This window comes from Ovis aries, chromosome 1 (genome assembly GCF_016772045.2).
Source record: "Ovis aries strain OAR_USU_Benz2616 breed Rambouillet chromosome 1, ARS-UI_Ramb_v3.0, whole genome shotgun sequence".
Lineage (NCBI taxonomy): Eukaryota > Metazoa > Chordata > Mammalia > Artiodactyla > Bovidae > Ovis > Ovis aries.
In genome coordinates this window covers 106,375,082-106,401,358 of record NC_056054.1, presented here as the reverse complement: position 1 = coordinate 106,401,358, position 26,277 = coordinate 106,375,082, and the positions used below count along the sequence as shown (strand labels likewise).

The window sequence follows — 26,277 nt, the reverse complement described above, 5'->3', positions numbered from 1 at the left end:
GACACGTCCCAGAGTTGGAGAGACCCCCCCCCCCATTCCACTAGCACCCCCTCCCTTCAACCCCCAGCTCCCTAGACAAGGAACTCAATGTCTTCCAGGCGGTGAGAAAGGAGCTAAAGGGAGCCCTGGTCTAGAGGGAAGGAGGAGGGAAGGGGTGGGGAGCCGGGGGTGGGGGGGTGCAAAATTAGTCTCAAAGGATCTTTATTTCTGAGCTAGTGAAGCAGATGTAATCAAGGGGAGAGCAAGATAATCATAATGGGAGGAATGAGGGGCGGGGGAAGCTGAGGCTGGAATGGGGGGACTGGGCCAGGACAGGGCTGAGAACCGGGGCAGGGAGCCTTGAGTGGGGGCTGTCTGGTATCTTCTCCCACCTCCACAAAGTCTCCCTACCTTGGGGTGGGGAGAGGAGGACCGGGTCTATAGACTCTGACCTTTGCCCTCAGAATCCCTCTTTCAGAGCTTAGGGATGGCCAGGCCAGAAGGTGGCTGGGAAGGCACCAGGGAGAAGGGAGGCGCCCCCCACCCCCTAGCCCCAGCTGAGGGAGGTGGTGAGGAGAGGGGAGACTGAAAGCAGTGGGGGAGGGTGAGAGAGGGGAGCCAGCCGAGACTCAAGTGGCCTCCAGGTCTGTGGGACAAAAGTTGGAGGGAGATTTGTGTATGAGAGAAGAGGGGAGGGGGCCTTGGGGAAGGGGGGGCTTTGACAATGAACTTGAGACAAACTTCATTAGCATGCAGGCCTGCTGTCTGTCACGTCGAGCTCAGACTGAGTTCCCATGCAGGCCAGGAAGAGTGGGAGGGAGGAAAAGGGAGGGGCTGAAGGTGGGGGTGAGAGAGAGAAAAGAGACCCGACCATTGTACCATTCTGGGCCCCAGCTTCCACCAAGTATCGGGACCCCAGCCCTGGAAACCAACCCCCAAATCGCTCTCCTCTTCTTAGAACAAGATAATTTATCTCCTACTTTGAATCTGTGGTCCCACCCCTCCTCTGCTCCTGTCTAGACTTCCAAGTGCTGGCTTTCACCACCCTGCTCCACCTCGTTCCCCCCTCAAGCTCTCAGCCTTCATCTTCGGATTGCCACTTTCTCCTTCACAGCTAAGGTCTGGATTTGTGATTCTTCGAGCTGACAAGGACAGGGAGCTGGGGGAGGTTTGGGAAAGGGAGACTGGAATACTTTGACCCTCCAAATGACAAACTGTGTGCTCTTTCTATCACTCTATCAACTCCACTCCCCACCCGAGACACACATCATTTAATCACGCTCTCAAGTTCGAAGGTGGATTAGAACTGGAAGGAGGCTGGGAATGCGGTATCCCCGTCACACCCTTTCTCTTGCTTCCTTTGGGAACGAGGGGTCCTGGAGGAACAATAGCTTTCCTTAGCCCCTTCTTCCTGCCTCAGGTTAGAAAAGACAGTAGGAGGAGATGGGAAAGAGTGGAGATGACAAAGACCCCTTCCCTGACAGGCATGAGATGCGAGAAGGAGGGGCTTCATCAGAGTGGGCTGTTATCCTGGGGGGTGTCTCTAGACAGGGGCAGTACCCCCTGTTTGCTGCCTTTCCAGGGAGAGCAGCACGAGAAAGAAAGAGGGAGGCAAGCGAAATTCCTGAATGGATAGACAGATGCTACGTCATCGGAGCTGCATCCTCCACTCCACAAGAGGCTAGGAGCCGGAGAAAGAGGCAGGCCAGCGGCAGGGGCCACCGAGCCAGCGCGCCTCCTCCCAGAAGCCGGTAAGTGGCCATTCATCTGGAAGGGTCCTAGCCCCTCAGACATCCGGGCTGGGGGTGGGAAGGGATCCTCTAAAATCAGTTAGGGCATCCTACCCTCCTACTTTGCCCGCTGGCTAATGGAGGCGGGTGCAGGAATCACAGAAAGGCTGAGGAAAGATTGAGGGGGGGACCAAAAGGGAAGAGGCGTGTGTGTGTGTGTGTGTGTGTGTGTGTGTGTGTGTGTGGTGTGGTGTGTAGGAGTAGCTAGCAGAGTGGGATTTCATCTCCCGCTTCCCCATCTATCTATCGAGGTGAGCTGAGGCAGGGCCCTGCCCAGCTGCCCCAGAGCGCCTCTTGGTCTCCCTCCTCCCCGCCAGCCCAGAGACAGCTCACTAAGTTTGTCAATGGGATTCAGGGGGGCTTTAGGGTCACGGTGCTACTGATCCTATTAATCTGCCCCTCCCTTCTCCCCACCAGACAGGGCCAACATCTTAATGCTTGCACAAGAGGAGAGGCAGGAAGGAAGGTTGTAGTGGAGATGTGAGGGAAGAGAGAAAACGGTGCTGTATTCAGGCTCCTGACCTTCTTTGCTTTCTCTGGCTCTACTCCTCTCTGCCCCCAGAGACTTCAGGTTTTAGGGGCAGACAAAGTCTGAGGGACTGGGGTCACTGGGGGTTGGGGAAGGAGCCATATCTCTAAAAGGGAGGAGACCAGAATTAGGGGGAAAAAAGAAACACTTGTAGAATATAGATTAATTTTATTTCCCCCTCTCCTTGCTTTTCTCATGAGCTGGGAGGTGGGAAAGGGGCTGAGGGGAGCTTACAGGCAAGCGAGGTTTTGGGGCAGATGCTTAGGTTCAAAAAGGGGAGAGAACCCTGCCCCAGCCTCAGGAGACCCATCTGATGGTGGCTTTTTAATTTCTTGTGTTTTGAGAAGGGTCAGAGGAGACAGGAAAGAGGCACTATTCTTATCTCGAGCCCCCACCTGCTCGATGCTTTCTGGGAGGCAGGCTGGGACCCTCGTAGGGTGGCAGAGGCTGGAGGCCAGCAGGTTATTTCTGGTTCCCCAGAGGCCAGCTGTCTGGGAGAGGCCGAGGCTACCCACCACAGAACAAGCGCACACATATCCCATGCCTCCTGGGGTGTGGTCCTTGTCCCCACATCCCCCTGTACACTGTGTGTGTGTGAGGGGGTAGAGTGGGGTGTGGGGCACAGGTCAGCAAAAAGAGACACAAGTGTTCCAGGGACCCCATGACTCTTTGTGAACAGGGTCGGGAGAGGAGCCAGAGGCTCCTCAATTGCCCTTGTGCTTATTGTCTAGCAATAAGATAAAGTTGGGGTTGGCCCCCACTTTGGTTTGAAGATATTTTCAGACTGAGATGTCCCTTTATGGAATGGATGGGCTGGCAGAGCTGAAGCTGGGCATTAAGTGGGTATTCATGGATGTTAGAAGAGGGGAGAGAGGCATATTCAAAACACCCCCCCTAGAAATCAAGATTTGATTTAATTCCTAAACCTGCCCCCCAGCCTTCCTTTTTTTCTGATTTCCTCTGCATTTAGGTATGTTATCTTCCTGACTTTAAAAAAAAAAAAAAAGAAGAATTAGTTGTAAAATTGAGTTTGAGGTAGAAGGATTCACTAATTTATCACAACACACACACGCAATATACTTCTCGTAGTATTTTAGGACCTGGGTTACCTGTGGTATACGTGTCATTCTCCAAAATCATAATTTAGGCTGAAAGCAAAATACTTAGAAAGTAAGACTAGAAAATATTGAGACGGGGTTTCATACCCAACATTAAATTAAAAAAAAAAAAAAAAAAACAACTGCTTTGTGTTCACAGCTTTTGTATATGTGAGAGAGAGACGGAGAAGAAAGGGAGAAAATTGGTAGCTACAGGATATGTCTTTATGGATCTTTAGTGATATGCATGGATAGATGATAGGTAGGTAATGATGAGAAGAGAAAAGAAAGCTGGAGACAGAATGCGATCGACAGTGTCTTAAGCACCTAGAACTTTAGAGTTTCCAATGCAGTTACACCTAGATAGACAAAAATATACGTCTGACCCCAGATCCTTCTTTCCATCCTGAGCATGCTTTGTCATGGTGTACCATGAGCAGCAGGAATCTGGGAGGAGATGGTAGCCACTGGGCAGGGGATTACTCCTCTAGGTTCCATCAGAAGGGCCACAACATATTCACAGGCTCAGTTCAGATCCCTGGGCCCAGTGATTTCGGAGGGAGTTAGAGGGAGGTTGTGAGGATGGGCCTGGCTTAGAGGTATCTAGGCAAGATGGAGCCAGAGAGCTCAGGCAGGGGTCCTGCCTTCCCTGCCCATCTAGGCTTTTCTCTTCCAGCTGCTTCCCTGTGCAGCCCAGAGCCCTGTTGGTGAAAGAGTGTCAGGGAGACAAGGGTGTTAGGGAGAGGATTGGAGCCACAAAAAAGACTTTAACCTTTGCATTCTCCTCCTCGACAGGAGCGGAGCATCGGAGAAGAGGCAGCCTCGTTTGTTTCTGGTGTCATCGTAGGTGTCCACCTTTGGCTTTGGGGGTACTTATTTTCTTATTTGTTTGTTTCTGATGGTGGTGTTGGGGGGTGGGGTGGAGAAAGAAGCTGGCTGTGCAGTCACCTGGGTTTTCCCCCATTCCTTATACCTCTCAACCCCCTGCCTGCTCTCTTCTAGCTTTCAGGCCCTGATTTGGGTCTATTCTAATTGTAGGAAGACCTGGATAGTCGTTGATAATGGGGATGGAACATGGTGACTTAAGAATGAAGGCTACCCGGTGAGCCCCATTCCATGAGAGAGAGGAGAGGCCCTGAGGATTCTGGGGACCCTTTGCCCTTCTCTCAGAGGCTCCTGAGGGAAGAGATGGAGGCCCATCGACCCAGGGCGGGTGGGGCTGGGAGGCAGTGAATTGCAGAGGAGCAAAGTTATGGATGGGACCTGGATGATAGAGGTGAGAAAGGAGAGGGTGTGGGTGGTGCTGAAGGGGCACCTGGAGAGCTGAAACAGCTGTGCGTGGGTGTGTGTGCAGGGTGTGTGGGAACTGGGGGGTGGCACCGCTGCGAATATCTGCAGCTATGTCACTGTGTTTGTCTTAGTTGATAGGCTTGCATGTATGCGCATGCATGTATGCGTACACAGACCCTTACACATTCATGCTTTGCCCTCGAGGAGACCATTTGCTTATGGCTGACCACCTTTGTCACCGTCCTGACTCCATAAGGCTCTCAAGCAAGTGAGCGGTGTGTTGAGTTGAAGGAGAGAACTGAGAGCCATCGGGGGAGGCAGTGCTTAGACAGCCCTGAGGAATTCTCAGGCTGGCCTCTGAACAGGAGGAAACACACTTTGTGGGAAGAGAAGGGTGGTATCTCTGGGGAGAAATCGTCCAGATTGTATCTCCATTCCCTTTAAACTCATCTGCCTATATAGAGGTTGTATTTTTTTTTTTTTTTGGCAGCTTCCCCATTTTTTTTATTTTACTGCCAATTCTTGCTTTTATCTGGTGCAATCCCATAGAAAATGCAAATATTCTGTAGCAAAAGAATAATGTATGATAATGTTCACAATAATGAACCACGAAGACAGAAATAAATATCTGAACTCAACCTCTTCCAAATGCAGCTTTCATCTGTATCTTCAAGGCAAATTAACCTGATAATTGAAACAAAGAACAAATGTGCTTTTTATTTAATTACCTGAGTATTTTCAAGAGAGTGGCATGATGCCAAAATATATTCTGGGACTCAAACTAGAAAGATTCATCCAAAAGCTGCATGCACAGGGCATAATTCAGGCCGTGTTTTCCTATACATGGGCCTCTTCAGGGACACAGACAATGGGTGGGCCTCGGGGCTGTAGAGGTGGGGGCAGGGACAGGCACTGGCAAAGCATGTATGCTCCTTGGCTAACTGAGACACTTAGAGACTCAGATCAGCACCAGGGGGTTGGTGTGCTCTCTCCTCAGTCCGCCAGAATTTCCCTGGAAGGACTTGGGTGGGGTCTGTAGACCATTGCTCTAAGACCGCTGCGGCAGAATGTGCTGTGTGCTGGAAGCAGAGAGCTCTGCTCCAACTGAGGCCTTCCTAGAGGGACTGAGGCTGGTGGGCCAAGAGCAAGGGGAACACAATGCACCCATTCTGCCCCAGCTGTTGGCTTCTCCCAGGTCTGCTGTATCCAGTTCTTCATAGTAGAAGGGGCTCCTCTGGTCAAAGGAGCTGCCAAATAGTCACTAACATACAACTCCCCCTACTCCCCTCTCAAACCCATACACAGACCCCATAGGACACACATTTTGTCAATACCTTCCTTCTCCACCCACGATGGGCTCAGTCCACAGGAAGGCAAACTCAGACTTGCAGCCGCACGCACAGGGACACACATTCTTCTATCAATTCATCAGTTATTCATCAGGCACCCACTATCTTTTAGGCATAGTGTTAGATACCATAGAGCTGAATATGTATGAAACCACCTCTGACCTTGATGGACTGTCTCTTTTGCTACCCTCAAAGTAGCATCTTTTTTTGAAACTGGAGCAGCATGGCTTGGTATACAAACCAACCCCAGTTAACATGATGGTGGAGAGTTCTCTCCTTCTTTCACGGCTTGTAGCTCTGTCTCCATTAGAATAAAGGCAGATGCCCCACTCATCATCATTTCTGAGCAGGCACTGTGGGAGATCAGGTTGTCAAGTCTACCCAGACAAAACTAAACAAAACATTACTTCATCAGAAATCTAGGCATAGAGGGGGATTCCAAGTAGATAGTACCAGGACAATGTAGAATAATCTCTGTTTTCTTTTGTGCCACGCCCCTCCTCTCATATTTGGACACTCTGTTTAGACTGAGGTACTCTGGAAGAGCCAAAGCCACAGTAAGACACAAGGGTAGTTAGCTCTTTATCTAGCTATTTGGAGAAAATTAGATTTGTACCCATTGCTTTCCTGAACTTGGTTTTTTAGGAAATCCAGTTGAGTTGAATTTGGGTAATAAGTTGGGGGGGTGCGGTCTCTGTTGGGCAGAAAAACCCTTTCTGTCCTCCTCTCTGACAAAAATGTGGCTCCTGCTGATCCCAACTATTTCTTGCTAGGCTGTCTGGATGGTCCAGCCCTGGGTAAGGAATTGTGGAGCTAAGCTTGGGCTTCATAGAGGCAGGGGACTTGGTTGGAAATTAGGGACAGAGAAGAAAAGGGAGAGTGCTAGCTAGCAACACAGCCTCTTTCCTACTTGCTGGCCCAAGCCTCCAGGCAGTGGGTAAGGGGAAGGTGGAGGGGCACAAAGGGTTTATTTGAAGTGCTTTTAAAAGATCTTGTGGGAGGGGAGGTGGGGAAATACTTGTAGGGGAAGTTGGTGGTGTGTTTGAAGAAGTGCAGTCCCTATTTAGGATTGCTAGAATGTCTAGAGGATGTTAGGTATCCTGTAAAGGGGTGTGAGGTGGTCGACTGAGAAATACTTGAGGAGGTTTGTAGGTACAAAGAGGCCTATTGTTTCTCTGGGGCCTGGCATGGAGGATGCATTTAGGGGATACATTTAGCAGCACATCCATTGGGTAGGTCTATCTCTGAGAGTGGGGAGGGTTCGCCTTTCTGCAACTGTACCCCACCATTGACTGGTGTGCTTTCAGTTCTAGGACGGTAAAGAATTGATAGTGTGGCCATTTCTAGAAAGACTTTCCCTTGGGTAAGGCCCTTGAGACGCTATGGAGGCAGACAGAGGGGGCCAAGCACAGCCCCACCGTTAGTGTCCTGTAACCTGGGAAATCAGGCCAACAACTTCAGCTTCCTACTGTCACTCTGGTGGGGAAACACAAGTCCCTGGCCTTTGTCTTATTCCAAAGTCCCCCCACCCCGCACACGCACACACACACCTGCCTCACAACCATGCAGCAGTTATTCAGACTTTCCAGTCTTTAAGGGGAGCACCAAATGAAACCCACAACTAACCAAGGCAAATAGCATTCGGGCTGGGCTTTGTCCTAGACTATGCAGAGGGCCTCCCCCCACCCCCGCCCCACTCCGCACGGATAAAACAACCTGGCTGGGTCTGATGGAGAATCCTGGGTCCCCTGGGGGGCACTTCGGTTGCTGTAGGATCCCTGTAGAAAGGAGCCAGCCCAGATTAGGCAGAGGGACTGGCTTCAGTTATCCAAGTCTTAGGGTTTGTTTGTTTGTTTTTAGAAAAGGAGCCCAGAGGAGGGTGGTGGAGTGATAGGGTAACTCGCGACCTGTCAGGCACGGCGGCTCAAATGGGAGTTCGCAGCTCGATCGCAGAGAGCTCCACGGATCTGAGAGTCCTGACCCTGCCTGCAGACCGGTGTGTGCCGTTTTCTGATTCTCTCGGCCAGCTGGGGATCCAGGTCGGAAAACCTTGTCTGAGAATGATTTTTCTCCCTGTGACTCCGGCTCTCCAGACACCTGGAGATGGAACCCGGGGTGAGGGTGCCAGGCTCGCGATTGGAGGCGCACAGGATGAGGGGAGGAAGAGAAAGCGCTAGGGAGGGCCTCCAGGGCTGAGTCAAATCTCTGTGTGTTGCCCAGATTAATGTCAGCTGGGATTTCCCAGCCTACCCTACCTGGAACTTTGGTGCTGAGAACAAGTTCCTGAGATATTCTTATTTCTGCACGGTGAAAAAGGAGGTCGAGGCTCGCTCACACCCTGCATCTCCCAGTAGGAGTCCCAAACTTCCAGGATCTTTTCCTCGCTGTTTTGGGTTGAAAACCAATAAGGGAGGTTCCTGTCCATCCTAAAAGATTAAGATTACAGTCTGGAATGGGTCAGAATCTTAGAAGCACAAAGGATATCCTGATGCGAGAAGGCCGGCAGAGGTTGAGTCTCCAGTAATCTGGTTCTTTTTGAGGAGATATCACCCGATCTCTTTTCCCATCTTTGAACCCTGGACCTGGTGCAATATACCTTGGGTCAAAATGGAAAACGTAGAACCTACAGAGTGAGGTTGGAGATCAAAACCACAAATGGCAATGGATTGGAGATGGCGGGCAGGTCTCGGGAATGTGTGAGGCAGCAAAAGGCTGAGAATCAGCACACAGACATAGTAGTTCCACCCCCTTCACCGTTCTCCGGGGGGAAGGGCGCCCCAATTGCGCGCTCCGGCTCAACCCGGGAAGGGGGAGGGGCGGAGCCGGTGGGAGAACGAGGCGGTGACGTCAGACTCGGCGAAGCCAATCAGAGGCTGGTCTGGGGAGGGAGCACGAAAGGATGAATGAAAAGTCCGGAGCCGGAGCGCGCCCGGGCCAGAGCAGCGGCAGAGGCTGGGGAGGGAGCTAGGGAGGTGAGCTCTGCCCTGCTCGCCTTAGCTCGGCGGAGGCTGAGATCCCGGCGGGCGCCTCCACCCCGGCGCCCGCTGAGCCCTGGCACCTCGAACCCAGGGCCATGGCGTTCCGTGGGCGGGAACGTGCCGGGAGGACCGCGAGGGAGAGCACGGATGGGCACACTGGGCTCGATGTAAGTGACCTGGGCGGCTTGGGACACGAGGTGGGTTAGCGCCTTGGAATCCGGCGCCTCCGTGCCCGGGCCTCCGCCAACTGGGGCTGGCCGAGCCCCACACCCTCCTCGGGGCTCCCGGAACCTCCTTGATTCCGATTCCTGATTGGAACCCCCACCAACCTACAGCACTTCCTCTGGCTTCGGACCCCCGGCCATTTTCACAGCCCTGGGTGATTTCTGGATCTCTTTGTACAAAGCCATTTCTCTGGGGGTCCTGTGAGCCCAGGGACTCGGCTCACCTTCCCAGCCCGCCCTCCGTTTTCTTCCTCCTTCCCCATCTCATGGGTGCGCTATCGGATCCCTTCCCGCATGGTGTCTCTCCCTGTCCTTCTCTCCTAGAGACACTCGCTAGGGAGTCTCCGGCTTGCCTCCCCGCCCCCATTTCCCTCTCTCTTTGGGTTGCCGGGATTTCCCTGTTTCCTAGTGGGACGCCTCCGGGGTTTTACCCCCAGGATTTCGCTGCCCGTTGCCCTTTTTAGTCGGTGGCTAGGATCCAGCTTTTTCTCCCGCCTCCCCCCGACCCCGCGGCGCGAGCTCCACTTCGCTTCCACCGCCCTTGGGAGTTGGGAGATGTGGTGGAGTCGGCTCCGCTGTTCCCCGCTACGACCCCACGCGGAGGCTTGGGCTTCGCTGAAAGCCAAGGCTCAGGCTATCGGATGCGGCTGGATCTTCCAGAGGAAGGGGCAGTGTAGACACCGTGAGGTTTGCGAGGCCTCTGCCTCGGTCCCTGAAGTCTTCCCGGGTGGCACGAAAAGCCTGCGAGTCCCTCCTCCCAGGGACCAGCGGCACTCTGACTTCTGGCTCGAATGGGGAGCGGGAAACCAGGCATCGCAAGCTTCTGAGATCCGGGGGCGATTCCCAGACTTCGACGCCATCGGCCGTCGCATCTTTCCACGCCTTTCTCGGTCTCCGTCGTGTCTGTACCGCAGCGTCTCTGAGTCTTTTTCTGTCTTGGACTCTGCTTCTCTCTCTGTCCTCCCCCTCTCCCAGTGTACCCTTTCCCCAACCTCCACCGGCGGGCGACCTGGAGGCTGCGGCGATACAGGCGTGGGCAGCGGCAGCCAGGCGGCTGCGTGGAAGAGGCGGCGACTGCAGCCAGGAGGCGGGGTTGGTTGTTATCTTTGGTTATCTAGCTGTATGAGTGGTGTGGAGTCTTCATAAAGCTAGATAACCGAAAGTAAAAATAACCCCATACACTGCGCAGAGGGGCCCCTGGAAAGCTGGCGGCACGGGCGGACGGGAGGCCTAAGGGAGGGGCTAAAGCCGTGAGGACCCACGGGCCGTGGGAGGCGAGAAGAGGACCCGGCGGCCCTCGGGCCTCAAGACCGCACGGGTCGCGGCGTCTTTCCACCCTCCAACTTCGGTCCGCGCAGGTAGGAGTCGCAGTCCTGTTTCACTTGCGCCAGGAGCGATGCAATGCTTTCCACCGCCTAGTTGCGGGGTAGCAGAAAGGGCGTGATGGTTACCTCCCGAGACCGGGCCGTTTCAGGCAGTCAGCGCCCGGGAACGCTGCTCCAAGGGAGAGATCTCTTGAAATCTCGTTTTGGGGTTATTCTGGGCAGTGCCTGGGGTTCCTGGCCCAGGCCTTTCCCGCGGGCGCTGGGAAACAGCTTCCCGCAGGCTATTCACAGCTATTGCTGGGGCCGGAGAGTTTGGGGGAGGTCACCTAAGAATGCCAGTCTTGGCTTTGATCTGCTCCCTAAAGCCCTATCGGTCTATTCAGCTTGGTCGGGTGCTGAGAGTGGCAAAGCAGGAGATACGCGGAGGGAGGCTGGAAGTACTAGGGGTCCAGGTTGGGTTGCTCATAGGGAGCCTTTTTGCCCAGGCTGGGTTGTGGGCAACGGAGTGCAAAGTATTTCTCAGCCCCCTTGTTTTCATATTCTTTCCTCCTTCCCACTCAGGACCTGAATTTGATGTTTTGCAAAGCTTCTCATGCCAGCTTTGTCTTCACTGACCAAAGGGGTTGTGATGGGGTCTTTCAGGACACGCTACCTTCCCACCCCATCCTCACTGTCTTGGAAATCATCTCCAAGAGCAAATGGCCTCAAGGAGCTCAAACACAAAGGAATTTGTAGCTTGGTATTTATGCTGCTGGGAGAAAGCAAAGAATTAGAGAGATTAATCAGGGCCTTTCCTAAAAGAATCCATTTATCTGGCCTGACCTAAATATTTTAAGCAAAAGAGTGTTTTAGGTGCAGTTGAGTGGAGGATGGTCTAGTCACTAGGGAGAATAAAAGTAACAGGCAGCAAAACTAGAAGTAGCTCCCTGTGCATTTATTATCTGTTCCCATCCCAACAAACCCCCACCGTGCCCCCCTCCACCCCACCCCGCATTTCAGAACACAGGGCAGGGCCCTAAGGAGTCTAAAGGGAGCAGAAGAACTGGGCAAACGACCTTGTACTGACTCCTGTTTCCTTGTAAATTTAAAATTTCCTCCCAGGAGCTGATTTTATAGCTAGAAGATTATGATTCTATTATATATTATGTGGCAGGAATATTGGGGAATCCAAACTAAAACAATTGGGCCTCAGAGAGTCCAGAGTACGTAGAGGTTTGAAGGAAAGGGAGATTAGCAGACTTTTTGTCTATTTCAGCTCTTTTGAAATCTACCTTTTTTGGGGGGGGAGGGACAACTGGAGACTGGATTAGGGAGCAAGGGAGTGGGATTGGGGCAGGCACTAATAATCCCTAACTCGACACACCGTATTTCTCCTAAGAGCACTCTGCCTGCAAGCCTTTCTTTGATCCTCCAGCCCTGTGAGGTAGCTGTTACTAACCGCATTTTACAAACAGGAGCCACAGACTCAAATGAATCGCTAATGTCACTCAGTGGTTTCAAATCCAATACTTTTCTCCTTCTCTACTTCTCTACACTTGCCTAAGGGAAGGACTGAGAGTCGAGGTGGATTAGACTGAGATGGGGGTGAGAGGCAGGGAATCCTTGCACCAGGGGAGAAGGAAAGCCCACTGAGAGATGCAAGGCCCGGTTGTGAACAAGTGTTGCCTTTTTTTTTTTTTTAACTTTTCTTATAGCTGGCTGGCAACATGTATTCTGGATCTACTAAGGCTCATCCACATGAGACTCAGAACCTATATTATTAGCCACACAATTTGGGTTTATATTATTATTGTCATATTCTATTAGCACATTTGACCATAGAATCTCCAAAGAATAGAGGGCCTGTGGGAAGTGGTGGGTTGAGGGTTTACATCCTACAAAACAAGCTCCTCAGTGGAAAGGGCAAATAGAAGCCAGAAGAGTTGTGGGGGGTGGGGGTTTGCATCAGCCGCATGTGTGGGTGTATAGATGGGGTTGCCAAGAGAATGGTGGGTGACAATGTTTGTGTCTGCTTATGAGCGTGAGAAACTGAGTGATGTGTGAGCTGGTGTGAGATTGAATGTGTGTGATCCATGATGGGTAGGAAGCTCTGATGTGAGATTAGGAATTCCTGGCTACTTACAGCTATAAATCCAGGAGAGGAAGAGACACTCTGAAATATGGAGGGGTTTACCAAATGTCGCCGTCACAGTGACACCACAGAGTCCTCCTTCTGCCTTCCCCAACCTTTATACCATTAGCACCTTCTTCAGCTAAACCCAGTAGGAAAACTGGTAGAATGGGGATGTGTGGAGGCAGGGTTGAAATTTCTCTTTTGTATCATTACATTTCTGTGTCCAGTAATTTTTAGGTCTGTTCACATCTTGCTATATCCACCTATTCCTACTGGAAAACAAATTCTAAACTGGTTTCTTTACCCATTTCTCTCCTCAGTCCTTTATCCCAATACCCTCTCCTATTGAATTCTGAGTCCAGGAGTTCAAAGGCAATTTTCTTCTAAATATTTGTCTCAAGTTTTGCATTTTCACTCACACCCTCACCCTGGGGCAACTTTTTCATAGGTCTAGGCATCAAAAGGGTTTAGTTGAAAGATCCTTGCAATAATAGAAATCATCATAGTCAGAAGTCTAGGGAGAGAAAGAGAATGAGCAAATGTGACTGAACACGGTCTAGGTTTAGGTGCCATTATTTACCAGCTTCTGATCAGATATTTGTTCACTGGGGGTAAGAGTTTGTATCCTCGGGGTTGTTATATGGAACAAATGGAGAATTCTCTATAAATAAAGGTCTTATACATTACGATACCCACAGGTAGTGGGTAATTCTTTGACTGCAGAGGTGATAAATGCTACAGGTTGGAGCAACTGTTTGAAAGCATATGATTGATGTCAGAATGCAGAAAGGACAGCTTTTTGGCATATTCTATGCTGAGGATCTCCAAAGATTTAAATTTAAGGAAGTTCCCCCTCCTCTTCTAGCTTTGAAATCAAGGAGGGACTCTTGGGACCCGAGGAAGCAGTGTCTGAAGCCTGGGGGAAGAGGAGCAGACTCTGGGAAGTCTGTTAAGGAAAGAGGCTGGCGTCCACGTGGCAGAATGACCTTTGTTTTTTTTTCTCCTTAATAAATCTTACCATGTATTGGTAAGAGTACTTAGGATTGGTAAACTGACTTATGTAGGTAGAGAGATATGGCTTGTATAAATGACAATTCCAAATTTATTCGACTAAGCTTCTAGAGTTACTAAAAACAGTTTATTAAATTAAAGGACCAGTTAGATAGTGGGTGTAATTAATGAACTAAAGAGCATGCAGACTTTTCTTCATTGCTCAGTGACTCACAGAAGGAATGTTTTCTGTCCTTTGGCCTCCCAGCCCCACCTCCCACCTTCTCAACCACCTACTCCTGATTCCCAAGGTTGATACCTCACCAGAGAGCACAGGCCCCTCTGCATTCTTCCACATCTGGAAGTCCTTCTAGAGCTCTGGACTTCCCAAGGCTTGGGAGTGGGAATCCCGATGTTTATTTTTTTCACCTCCTTTCCACTCGGGTATTCTGGGGATATTTGACTTTCTTTCTCCCTTCCTTTGCTACTGAGACCTCAGAGATCTTGAGTAGTTATAGCACTGTCTCATCCAGGGCAGGGTATGCCAACTTCCCTAGTTGTTAAATGAGTTTCGGGTAATGCTTTAAAATCACTGGGAGGAAAGAATAGGCAAAACTATAAAAAACATTCTCGGAGCTCTGAGGAGAATGAGGAGTAGGGCTATGGAAGGTAAGGCTGGGCAGGAGCGTATTTAGATAGGAGAGAGTTAGAGAAAAGGGGAACCCTTCTTTGCCACCCAGGCTCTCCCAGGGCTCAGAGTGACACCCCCCTCCTCCTGCCCTAATCCCCCCATTAAGGCTGCTCTGAGTTTGTTATGACAGCGGCTGAAGGCAGCTGAATTGCTGTTTGCTGTGTCTGCTAATTGGACTGAAGGGTTGGAATCTGGACACTGAAAGAGACCATTGTTGCTGTTTACCTTCCACAACTGCCTCCCTGGGGACCTTCTGGGTGAAGGGGAACAGCATGCCCTGGGGTTATTGCACCCATTCCCTGTCTCTGTGCAAGGAACCAGGGTGGGGGGAAGTGTATCTCATTGACTTGGGTGGTGTGAGCTCTCACAGCAGGGAAGGGACAGGCCCAACACCTGAGTCGGTCTCCAGGTCAGGCTTGAGGCCACTGAGAACTCCTAGGCAAGGGGAGGTTACACGAGCTTGTCCTTCTCCTCCTTATTCATTCCCTTCTTCAGGGGCCCTAGCCTTGCCCTCTTCCTCCAGGTGATCAGGCTTAACCCCTGAAAATTTTCACATTTACTTTCTTCCAGACCAGTGATTCTCAACTTGGTTATGCACTAAAATCACCTAGGAAGCTTTTAAAAAGTTACTGATATTTGGGTCCAGCACATCCCAGAGTGCCTGAGAATAAGGCCTAGGCATCAATATCATTTAAAAGCTCCCTTGGTATTTCTAAATGTGCAGTTAGGGTTAAGAACCACTGATATAGTCTTATCACTCTGCCTGGGAAATACATGCTCACACACATACACACACATACACATGCAAGCAGGCACACACATGCCCTTTCCTATCTTGTCTATCTTTCTACCCACCCCATCAAGCTCCTAATAGCTATAATACAATACTATCAGGCAGATTGTATATCTTCTTCATTTTTATTACTGAATTCCTTGTAGGCGCCTTAGAATTTAGGATGGAATTTAGAGGTCTGTAATCCATCAACTGCTTCAACCTGAACTATACCATAAGGGCAGGAACTATGACTCCATCTCCCTGTGGATTTCTGAGTAGGATCCAGATGAGGACTGAGCTAATCCGGGACACTTACAGCATTAGGGATGAAGGAGTGTGAGGTTCAGAGTTTCATTGACTCTTGATCTCTTCCTCCCCTAAAGGAGTACTGGCTATTTGGAGATCTTCAGAGAGGAGATACAGAAGTATTTCTTCAGAAATACATCTGCCCCCCTCCTTACTGTTTCCAAATGTTTCTGCTTCTTCTCTTCCCTTTAGTTTTCACCTGGGGTGAATGGGTGTTCCACCACTCTCCTGCCCTCTTTCCGCCACAAGAGCACCAGAACCGTATCCAGCACCACGGACAGCTCCCAGGCGATGAATGAGGTGGCTGTGCTGACCCCCTTTGCAGGGGTTAGGAGGGGAATCCTGTCTGCACGGTTATATATCAAAGACTAGAATTTTAATCTTTGGGAGTTGTTTGCAGGCAGTTGTTAAGTCTCAGGGAGAGGAAGAGGCTGATGGCAGCTGTCATTCCATCTCCAGGAAATAGGGTTTGTCCATTTCGGAGAGTCTGAATGAGAGGGCTCCAGCAGCAAGAGGTTTGAGGGTTAAATTTCTGGAAGAATTTAAGCTAAGGTCATATAAGATTCAGGCTCCCCCAGTGGCTCAGAGGTAAAGAACCCACCTGCCAGTGCAGGAGACACTGGAGACTCTGGTTGGATCCCTGGGTCAGGAAGATCCTCTGGAGGAGGAAATGGCAACCCACCCCAGTATTCTTGCCTGGGAAATCCCCTGGACAGAGGAGCCTGGTGGGCTATAGTCCATGGGGTTGCAAAAGAGTCAGATACAACTGAGCAGTGAAACAATAACAACATTTAAGAAGCAGAGTGTGTGGATCAGGTAGAGCCTTAGATGGCATCAACTCTATATCCCTTGTTTTACAGATTCCCAAGAGAATGGAAGAGATATGACCAAGGTCACTCAGCTGGTTAGTGGAAAGGCCAAAATCCTGGTTTTGGATTTGGCTTTGGACAGGCCAGGCTCCTGGTATCCATCCTGGCCCTGTTTATTGTATCTGATACCTCTTTAAGGACTCTCCCTGCTTGAGATGGGTAGAGCAGGCCTACTGCAGGCAGGGAAAGTTCACCGATTGTCCCCATACAAAAAAGAACAGGATGCATGTCCGGGCATATGAGGTGTCCACACAAGCCAGGAAGAGCTGGAATTGACTGTTTCCTCTGTCTGAGAAGGCTTGAAAGGGAGGCCTCAGGGAGAAACACAGGGGAAGGCATACCTAGCAGTAGCTGATAAGCCCATGGGAGGAAAGGCAAGGAGGCAACCATCTGCCAGGGCAGAAAGGGCAGTGGATGGCCACAAGGAGTCTCCAGAGGCCAGCAAGAGCCACACAGACTGGAACGCGGCCTGGGAAAGGCCCTTCTGTGTGCCCAGTCCTGCCCCCCCAGCACCGAAAGCCTAGAAACAAAGGGGCCATTCTCTCTAGGATTTGATGCCGCCATCTCCGGCTGGCAGTGCCAGGTGGTGGGGGCATCAGGGGGTGTCAATCCATTATCCCCCCGAACTCTCTAGGTCCTCTGGGGCTGGATGTTGGGAAGGTGGGTGTTCCATGCTATGTTGCCATGGCAACCACCCCAACCCCCACCTTCCAAAGCACAAAGAGAGACAGCTTGCACCCCCCACTCCCAGGAAGAACCTGGGTCTGGTTGGGAATCTTCCCTTGGGAATCCTCCTTTCTGATGCACAAGCCTTGGTGTGCATAAGCATCACCCTCTTTTCAGCTGAAGGTTCAGCCATCAGTGGACCATCTAGGCAGGGAGGCTGATATATCCAGAGTCTCTGGGCAAAGTTGTGTAAGAGAGTTCCTTGTACCTGACCCTCTCTCCCTCCAAGCTCTGCCGTCCCTCACCTACAGCCAAGGCCATCCTAGGCCTTCTCAGCTGAAGCGACAGGGCCTTGACCTTCTTCTCTTTCCCAGAAGCGAAGGACACCTCACTATTCCCAGCGAGCCCCCAGGCTGTGGGAACGGAGAAGAGGGGGTCACTCCTGCCACCTTCCATCTGCACCCTCCGCCATTACTCATTAGGCATTCTGCCCCTCCTTCCGCTCGTTAAGCCTTATTTGCATATATTTGCATAATACAACTCATTTGCATTCCAGGAGGCTCTTGGTAGGAGCCAGGAGAAAAGGGGAGGGGGGCCGGAGAAGAGAGAAAAGGGGAGAGATTTTGTTTTCATCAAAGTATGTGTGTTGGGAAGGGGGAGGTGACAGGAAGAAGACCGAAATAAAAACTCACACTACTTTCTTTCTTCCTTTCTGCTCTCCCTCCCTGAGCTGGACTCAAATGCCAAAAAGAGATGCCAAGGGGCCGGCTTTTCTGTCCTTTTTTTGTCTTGCTTCCTCCGGCCTTGGCTCCCCAGCCTGGCCCCCCACCTTGTTGGGCTCAGGCTTCAGAAAGAAAGGGGCAGGGGTAGGAAGCAAGGCTGTGGGAACGGAAGAGGGAGGCCACCATCTTAGGTAGCCGGAACCTATAAAATGGCCGCCTCTGACAGGTGTGGGCTGAGAGCCAGCCCCGGCTGGAGGGCATGCGGGGAGGTGAGACCACAAGAAGGACTTTCTGGCTGACCAGGAACGTTGTTGCATCTTCCTCCTAGTGGAACTGGGAAAAGAGGATGGGGAGAGAAGGAAGGAAGGAGAGATGAGGGACGGCAGCCCAGAGGAGACGTGAGCCTCACACAGGAGCAGGGGTGGTAGAGAGGTCTCTGTGCTGAGTTTAGTTCCAGACCACTAATGAGTGTCCGTGGACTTGGAGGACTATGAATAGTTTAAAAAAAAAAAAAAAGCTGGAGGAATCAGAACTAGGGGTATCAGCAGGAGGGGCAAGGGGCAAAGATGGGGGCAGGCAGGACACTCTGTCAGCCTGAGGGGCCTGTGCAGGGCTGCTGGGTACTTGAGATGGGGTTTCTTCTTCTGTCCTCCGCCCGTCAGTCTGGCTTCCACCTTCACGCCTGGTCACACCTGTACCTCCTCCAGCCACTCACATAGGCTCCTCAGCTGGACCCCGTGGCCCTTGTTAACCTGGTGACCTCTGGGGTACATTTCATACTGAGGTCTTCTCCGTCCACCTTTGGCTCTTCTCTTGTATCCCTGATATGTGTTCCGGGTTCTAGTCCTTCAGTCCTCTGCGTAGATCAAGTCTCCAGCCAGAAGTGTTTCCCAAGGTTTTGCTCAGTTTATTTTTCCTTTCCACTCACATCCTTTTACTTTTTATCATTTCAACCATCATTTGGAATTATTAACACTCATTTCTTTAAAGTCAAGATTTGTACCCTTACTACCACCTGTGGTCCTGCCACTAGGCTCCTAGATCAGACTGGAGTGGTGCATCTGATTGGCTAATCCTGGATCAGATGACCAGGCCCTGGTTGCAAGGAAACCTGGGAAAGTTCTTCAGCCGCTCAATCATGTCTGACTCTTTGTGACCCCATGGACTGCAGCACACCAGGCTTCCCTATCCTTCACTAACTCCCGGAGTTTGCTCAAACTCGTGTCCATTGAGTCGATGATGCCATCCAACCGTCTCATCCTTTAGTTTCTGCAGTGGTATATAAGTACAGCCTCCCTCCAAAACTCCTGAGATGGCCATACCTCAGACATAGAGAGGGCATTCAGATGTTTATTCACGCAGTATTGTGCTTCAAGACTTGCCCCACATTCCTGCTTCCCTACCTCTATCAAGAGCATCGTTAAATTTCTAGGTCCTCAGGTACAAACCCTGAGCATTATCCTGGGATTTGCCCTCTTCCTTCCCCTTCACCCAGATCATTCACATCAGAACCCATCCCTTCGTTCTTTGTAGTGCTTCTCATATCCATGCTTTCTTTTCCCTTACCTGTCAAGCTCCTTCATTCAACAGGCATTTATTGGGTGCCTACTGTGTGCCAAGGGCTATGTTGAAGAGGAAGGTGGAATACAAAGCTGCTTTGAGGGCCTAGACACCTAGTGGGGAGGCAGATACAAGTGATTACAAGATAGTATGAAGGCTGTGGTCCGGAAGACCTTTGCATGGGGACAGCATAGGGGCTGAAGCCCTGGGATACCTTAGGGGAGTTGAGGAAGGCGTCCTGGAGGGCGCCAAAAGATAAGTAATCAAATAAAAGGGATAAATGTGATCAAAGGTAAGCAGGGGGCTAACAGTCTAAGGAGTTGGAGTAAGTGCCTAGTAGGGAGTGGATAGCATATGTAAAGGCAAGGAGGTATGGAAGAGTGGGTCATATCAGGTAACCATAGTGTCCATCAGAGGGAGTCTGGACTGGGAGAACATGGGAAATGGAGTCAGAAATCCAGTTATTAGGAGACTCATGGGTTTCACCAAGGCAATTGGATTTGATAGGGGTACTGGGAAGTTAGCTGACAGCTTCAGAGATGCCGGGTGTAGAATATGGCTGAGGGGCAGCACATAACCACCCGCAGCATGCAAGGGGATGCCCAAATCTAGCCGCCCACTGAGCCCGGCACCAACCAGATATTTAACTGCCTCTTGGCTGGTACTGAACAAACGGAGGATGATGAAAGGAGTGTCACCTGAAGAAGGGTCTCTGCCTCTCCCCCATCTAGAGTCACCCTCACTCCTCTCAGCCACACACACCTGCAGGCTCAGGAAGCTCCCCGGCAGGAGATGCAGAGAAGCCAAGGTTGGTCCCCAGCACCGTGAGTGCCCTGAAGTCAGGGCAGGGGATGGGCCCCTGGGGACTGGAGTGTAGAACAGAGGTTCGGTCTTGGAAACTTCCTGGAGGAGAGAGTGATGGAGAGCGCAAGGGAGGATCTGGGGTGGGCCAAGGCTCTGAGGAGATTCTTTACAGAGAAGGGGTGAGAGGCTGGAGAGACACTGAGGAAAGGATGGGGCCGCTGCGGGCCACTAGGGTGGAATGGGCATGGCAGGGGGTGCAGCCTACTGCCCCTCCCCCAGGCCCAGCCTCTGCACAAAGGCCTCTCTGTGAGTGGCTGTGGAAGTGGCCCTGTCAGGGGAGGGGGCTTAGCTCTCAGTGCCCATTGGGGGTGGGCGGGAATGGGGTTGGAGGAGTGGGAGGATAAGGGGTGGCTTCAAGCTTTAATCAAGTCCTAGAAGAAATAGAAGCCAAGACTTGGCCAGGGAGGCCATTCCCAGGACAGGCTCCTCTGCACACCAAGGCCCTGCCCGACTCCCTTTCCATGTCTTTCCAGGTGTGACTGCAAGGCCTGTCCAGCCTGCCTTCCCCAACTGTACACGCCCTCCCACAGTGCCTCTGAGGCTGGCCCCACACAGACCCTCTTTCTTCTTCTCGGCAGAGTCCCCTCCAGCTCTGTATGAAGCTACTCCTCTAGAGACAGCTGTGTTGGGAGGGTAGAAATTCAAGTCTGACCAGAGCTCAAAAGGAGTCTAAGGTCCCTTCAGTCTCCAAACCCAGGGGTTTTTCTCTCCTTGCCTGGCCTCAGCGTCACATAGACTAGTCATCAGTGCGGGTCAGACCTCCCCTACCTCCAACCCCCATTGTGTACGCTCTCCTAGCTAATAAAAGTTTGGACTGGGAGCTCTGGAAGTGGTAAAATGATAGAAGACACACCTCAGTTTATAGGTTGCTCACAGATTTGGTGGAGGGGCTCCATCCGCAGGAAGAACAGCAAAAGGAGGTTTTGGACTTTGACTCTGGAGACAGGCTGGTCAAGAGAGAAATCCTGTCTTCCCTCCCTTACTGTGTGCGTGCATGCTCAGCCACTCAGTGGGGTCCGACTCTTTGCAATCCCATAGACTATAGCCTGCCAGGTTCCTCTGTCTGTGGAATTCTCCAGGCAAGAATACTGAAGGAGGTTGCCATTCCCTTCTCCAGGAACCTTCCTGATCCAGGGATTGAACTTGCCTCTCCTGCTTCTCCTATATCGGCAGGCAGATTCTTTACCACTGAACCACCGGGAAGCCCTACAAGCTGCGTGGCCTTAGGCAAGTAACCTAATATCTTAGATCCTAGCTTCCTTCCACAGTTATCCTGAGGGTCAAATGGATCAGTGTGGATGAAAGTGTTTTACAAGACTGTGTGCAGATGTCCAGTGCCCCTTCTGAATGACACTGAGGAAATGAGGGACGCAGAGTTAAAGGGGCCACTGTAGACAGGTGGGGACAATCAAGGAAGGCCTCCGAAGTTTGGAAATGAGGGAGTGGATTGCTGGGGAGACGAGCAAAGGGACTCTGGCCTGTCTGGGAGGCACGGCCAGGCTCTGTGGACTGGCTGGTTCTCTCTGGTCTCAGGCGGGCCAGCGTCTTGCTGAGACTGGCTTGGGAGGCATTTGTTTTTAACTAAGCAGCAAAATGGACTCCATAGCCACAGCTTCTTTCATCCTTCTCAGGAAGAATTTCCCGCTGGCCCTGTGTGGACACTGTCCAGCACTTCTGGGAAGAGAGGGAGGGCAGAGTGAAGCCCGATTTCCCCACGTGGCCCCGACCTGCTCTGCCTCCTCATCTCAGAGTTCACCAGAGGGAACATTAGCCAGACACTGTGGCCCACCCCCGCCACGCGCACACTGTATGTGTACGAAATGGTACCTCCGAGCCCCACCACTTGGGACCCTCCCAAGTCCCTGTTGCAGTTCCTTACCAGCGTCAGGAATGCGCTAAATTCAGACCGGTTTAGATCTCTTGGCCTGTGGGCCAGGGAGACTTTGAACAGGAGGGCCTTTTGTCTCTGAGCAGTCATCCCTTGTACACAAGCGAGAGTCAGGACAGGCAATGATTTCGGCATCATCCCCCACAGATAGCACTGGAGTCTTTCAGCCTGGAGGGAAGGGCCAGGCTGAGGCTGGCATATGGAGGGAGAGCCCTGGGCACAGGGGGCATGAGCGTCACCCAGCTGGGGCTACCTTCTGCCGGGCTTGTCCATCCGGCACCAGCTGGCTTCCCGGCGCTGCCCCCGCAACCAACCAGGCTCCTTCTCTGCTGTTACCATGGCAATTGGCTGCCATCTTGTACTCGGGGCACGATCTCATATCCGGATTTTCCCATGGGGTTCCTGGAGGATGGGAGATAGTTCTCAGGGGATTTATCCTTCCTCCTGATATCCACCCAATAAAAATTCATATTAATGTATGATTTTTTTTAATAAAGAAAAAAGGAGGCTTACTGTATGTCAGGCTCTGCTAAATACTCCCTATGTGTTATTTAATATGTGAGGTTAATGAGGTAAAATTTAAGAGAGTACCACTCAGGTTCCTGTTTCTGTGACAGACTTCTCCTCTCTCCAACCAGGAATTTCCATGATCTTGCTTATTCCTGCCTTGGAAAGTCGTTTCCAATGTCTAACCAAGATCTATACTGCTGGAGCACCAGTTCTTTGACCTATGGCTTGACATGGCTGATTTGAGAGGTAAGGAAGGAAGCATCCCCCAGTTTCAGCCACATTATTGAGCTTCCCAGGCTCCGGCTGTTGGGATAGGAGAACTGAGGCTTGAATAGATTGGGGAGAGGCTCAGGTGCCCCTTAAAGACTTGGAGGTCCCAAGTCTAAAACTTTTGTTTAGAGAAGTAGAGTGAGTGTCACAAAATGCTTTGTAATTTCCCTTCCTTGTCCCCCTCCCCACCTAAAAAAGAGGTAGGAGCAGGAGGCCATTGGAAAGTAATAGTCTCCCAGGCTCCTCCATCCAGTCATAGGGGAGGTTCCATCCAACAAGGTCCCCAAGAGATCCTGGAATGGTGAGACTTCTCTCCCTCTGGAGCTCAAGCAGAGGCCGAAAATGGTCACCTTGAGTTAGAGGGGCACCTCTAAGGGGCATCGAACAGGGCCCAGCTTTGCAGGGGAATCATGAACGAGGAGCAGGTGGAGAGAGAAAGGAGGCCTCTCTCAACTGAGGAAGGGTGGGCTGATGGGGAGGGCCTAGGGATAATTTATGATATCATTGTTCCCCGCCCCACTTTCCCAGCCCCCACCCTCTTCCCAGCCCCCTACTGTACGGTTGCTAGGAGATTCTCCCTCTGTCTGGAGCTGGGAGGGTGTAACAGGCGGAGACTGTTCCGTCTGGACCCCTTCCCCCTACCCAGGGGAGGGCCCCACACTGAGCTTCATCTACCACCCCTTCCCAGGCCGCAACAGACACGAGTCTCCTCTGTCGTTCCCCCAAATCCAGCCAGCCTGGTTTGTCACCTCCAGGTGACAGGCTGAGGATCTGGAGCAAGGAAGACCAAAGGGAGCTGAGAAGGGACTTAGCGGGGACACTGAGGAGCAGCTGGCTTACCTCAGGGCCCCTGGGAGCCAGCCCAGGCTGGGCAGAGGACCAAGAGGGGTCAGGGACACAGGCCTCAAGGAGCCCAGGTTTGAGGGAGATTGAGTCTTTACCTTTAGGGAGCTTCCAGTATGATGGGTGAGGCAGCCCTCCCATCCCCACCCCTCTGACACATCAAGGTTGGGGGCCTGGCAAAGGTGGGCAGGCCAGGGGGCAGGGCAGGGGAAGGGGGAGGTGGGGTAGGGAGGCAAGAATTGCAAGTCTAGGTGGGAGGAAGGTGACACTGATCTGAGCAGAGCTGGGCAATGCAGGGATGTGGCCCAGATACCCTCCTCTTTCCGAAATTCTCTTCTCAGACTTTAAAGCCCTTGGAAAGTTCACGTGAGGTGAATTTTGGGGGGCTCCCAATTCCAACTGGGATAGGAAAGGAATGCTGTGCCCACAACTGTGCTTCTGATGCCTGATTTCTCAGTTCAGTCGCTTAGTTGTGTCTGATACTTTGCGACCTCATGGACCAGGCTTCCCTGTCCTTCACTCAAACTCATCTCCATCGAGTCAGTCAACCATCTCATCCTCTGTCATCTCTTTCTCCTCCTGCCCTCAATCCTTCCCAGCACCAGATTTCTGAGTAACCCTTCTTGATTTTATTCTTTCCTAGGTACAGCTTCCCACCACCCAGGAAGGAAGGAACTGGCTTTGATTTTGGCAACCTCTTGCGTGTGTAAGCCCTTTCTTAGCCATTGTCTCAGTTGATCACCCAATGGTCCTGAAAAATTGCTGATACTGTCCCCACTTTACAAAGGCATAATCGGAGCCCTAAGTCAGAGGACTAGGAAGCTGGGTTGGGCATCAAATGGGGCTTGGGGGATTCCAGAGCATATGCTGTCTCCGTCCCCTGTGCCAGCTTCCTGCAGAGCATGTGCCAAACACAAGCAGTGGGACAGAAAGGAGGAGAGGACCGAATGGGCAGGGGGACGTCTCTGCAAGTTCTCAGGCGAGGGAGGCCACTCCTCAGGTGCAGGAGTGAAGTCTGAGGAATGCTAAAACAGTCCTTGCAGGTTGAAGATGTGGCTGGGGAAGAAGCCACAGGAGCTGTAGAAGTCAACAAAATCTTCTCAGGTTAGTCCCTGATCAGGGAAATACGCTTCCCATCTTCCTGAAGCAAGTCCCCTGGGCTCCCACCTAGCCCCTCCCCTGCTGGGGATCAGAATTCCTGCCCTGGGCATTCCTCTCCCACTCCCCTACCGTGGCCCTGGACAGAGCACCTAGAAGAGATGCCTAGACTCACTGTGATGGTGGCCCCCGTTTCCATGGAGCCCTCCCTGGTCTTTCACCCCTCCTGGCCACTGGACAGTTGCCCTCCATCTCCTGCTAATGTTTCCATCCCAAAAGAACCTTTTTCAATCTTGGCCTTCTTTTTTTTTTCTTTTCAGACCAAAAAGAAGAACCTACTTCATCCACTTGGCTTGGGTGCCCTGTGAGAAACCTTCCTGATTCATTGAAAGATGAGGCTAAATTCTAGCAAGTTGAGTGGCTCCTTCAAGAAGCCTGTGTGCAGGATAGAAGTGGAGAGGCCATAGCCTCCAGCCTGGGCAGCCCATTGGCACCTGGAGCCACCTCAGCTTTGCCTCCCCTTTGCTCCTGTGTCTGCAAGCTGCCCAGCCCAGCCCATCCTGGTTTCTCCTGTGTCTTCTGAGCTATGATTTCTCTGAGATGGAAGTGCCATCTCATGTCTAATAAAGACTCTTGAATACTGAGCAACATTACTGGTGGCAGTGGATGTACCTGGGCAGGGGAGGGGCTGGATGAGAGGAGAGTAGTGCCAGCCTCCCTCTGAGACACAGGTCCCCTACCTCTGGGATCTAAGGCCTGATGGTCTGAAGTGGAGCTGATGTAATCATAATAGAAATAAAGCACACAAAAATAAATGTAATGCTCTTGAATCATCTCAAAACCATCCACCCACTCAGGCCCATGGAAAAACTGTCTCTCATAAAACCGGTCCCTGGTGTTAAAAAGGTTGGGGATCGCTGCCCTGAGAGACTAGTGCTATAGAGGATGCCACGGCAACAAAATGGGGGAGCCTCACTCAGACAGAACTTCCACCTGTGCAGGGTGGGCGGGGCGCAGGTGGGCTCCTGCCACCTCTCTGGGCCGCCCCAGGCTTCTGGGAACACCGTCCATGACCTGGTTAGTTCCAGCTCCGAGCAGTGGGCTGATGCGCCCGGCCAAGGAGGCCCCTAGGTACCATCCCAAGAACCAAGAGAAGGAGAGGATGGGGATGCTTCCCTGGAGCACCTGTGTGGGAGGTCACCGGATGGCCCTCTGTCTTGGCCGCGATGGGACACATCCCTAGAAATGTTCTCCAGGGTTTGAACAGACCAGAGAGAAACAGCACCCCTGCTTCACGGGGTCACCCACTCCTGCTTCCTCTCTGTCCACCCTGAGTGGAGACAGAATGGGATGAATGTGCCTAACAAGAAGGATTCAGGTTAGACAGCAGGTAGGACTTCCCAGCAATACCTGGGAGGGAACCTGAGGGAGTGGGGGAGACAAGGCAAGAAGGACCTGTGCTCTTGGTCTCATTTCCCCCATGACACACCTGTAAAAAACATGCTCCCCCAGAGACAAGCCCCCTGGAAAGTGCTGGCAGAGTCCAGAGTG

General features: G+C 51.8%; 1 long non-coding RNA gene across 9 annotated transcripts; it reads left to right on the top strand.

Annotated features, from left to right (window-relative positions):
- The first annotated feature begins 864 nt into the window (after positions 1 to 864).
- On the top strand, positions 865 to 25,376 carry LOC101105119 (uncharacterized). 9 transcript variants are annotated; one of them, XR_009597489.1, is made up of 10 exons: positions 865 to 1,098; positions 1,562 to 1,730; positions 4,191 to 4,264; positions 4,434 to 4,497; positions 4,890 to 9,179; positions 15,629 to 15,736; positions 19,985 to 21,924; positions 22,644 to 22,761; positions 24,272 to 24,732; positions 25,047 to 25,376. It is a non-coding gene; the product is annotated as an uncharacterized LOC101105119 (long non-coding RNA). The 9 variants fall into 9 exon arrangements; XR_009597486.1 differs by having other exon boundaries at positions 4,191 to 4,238; positions 15,629 to 21,924; XR_009597483.1 differs by having other exon boundaries at positions 15,629 to 21,924.
- The last annotated feature ends 901 nt before the right edge of the window (positions 25,377 to 26,277 follow it).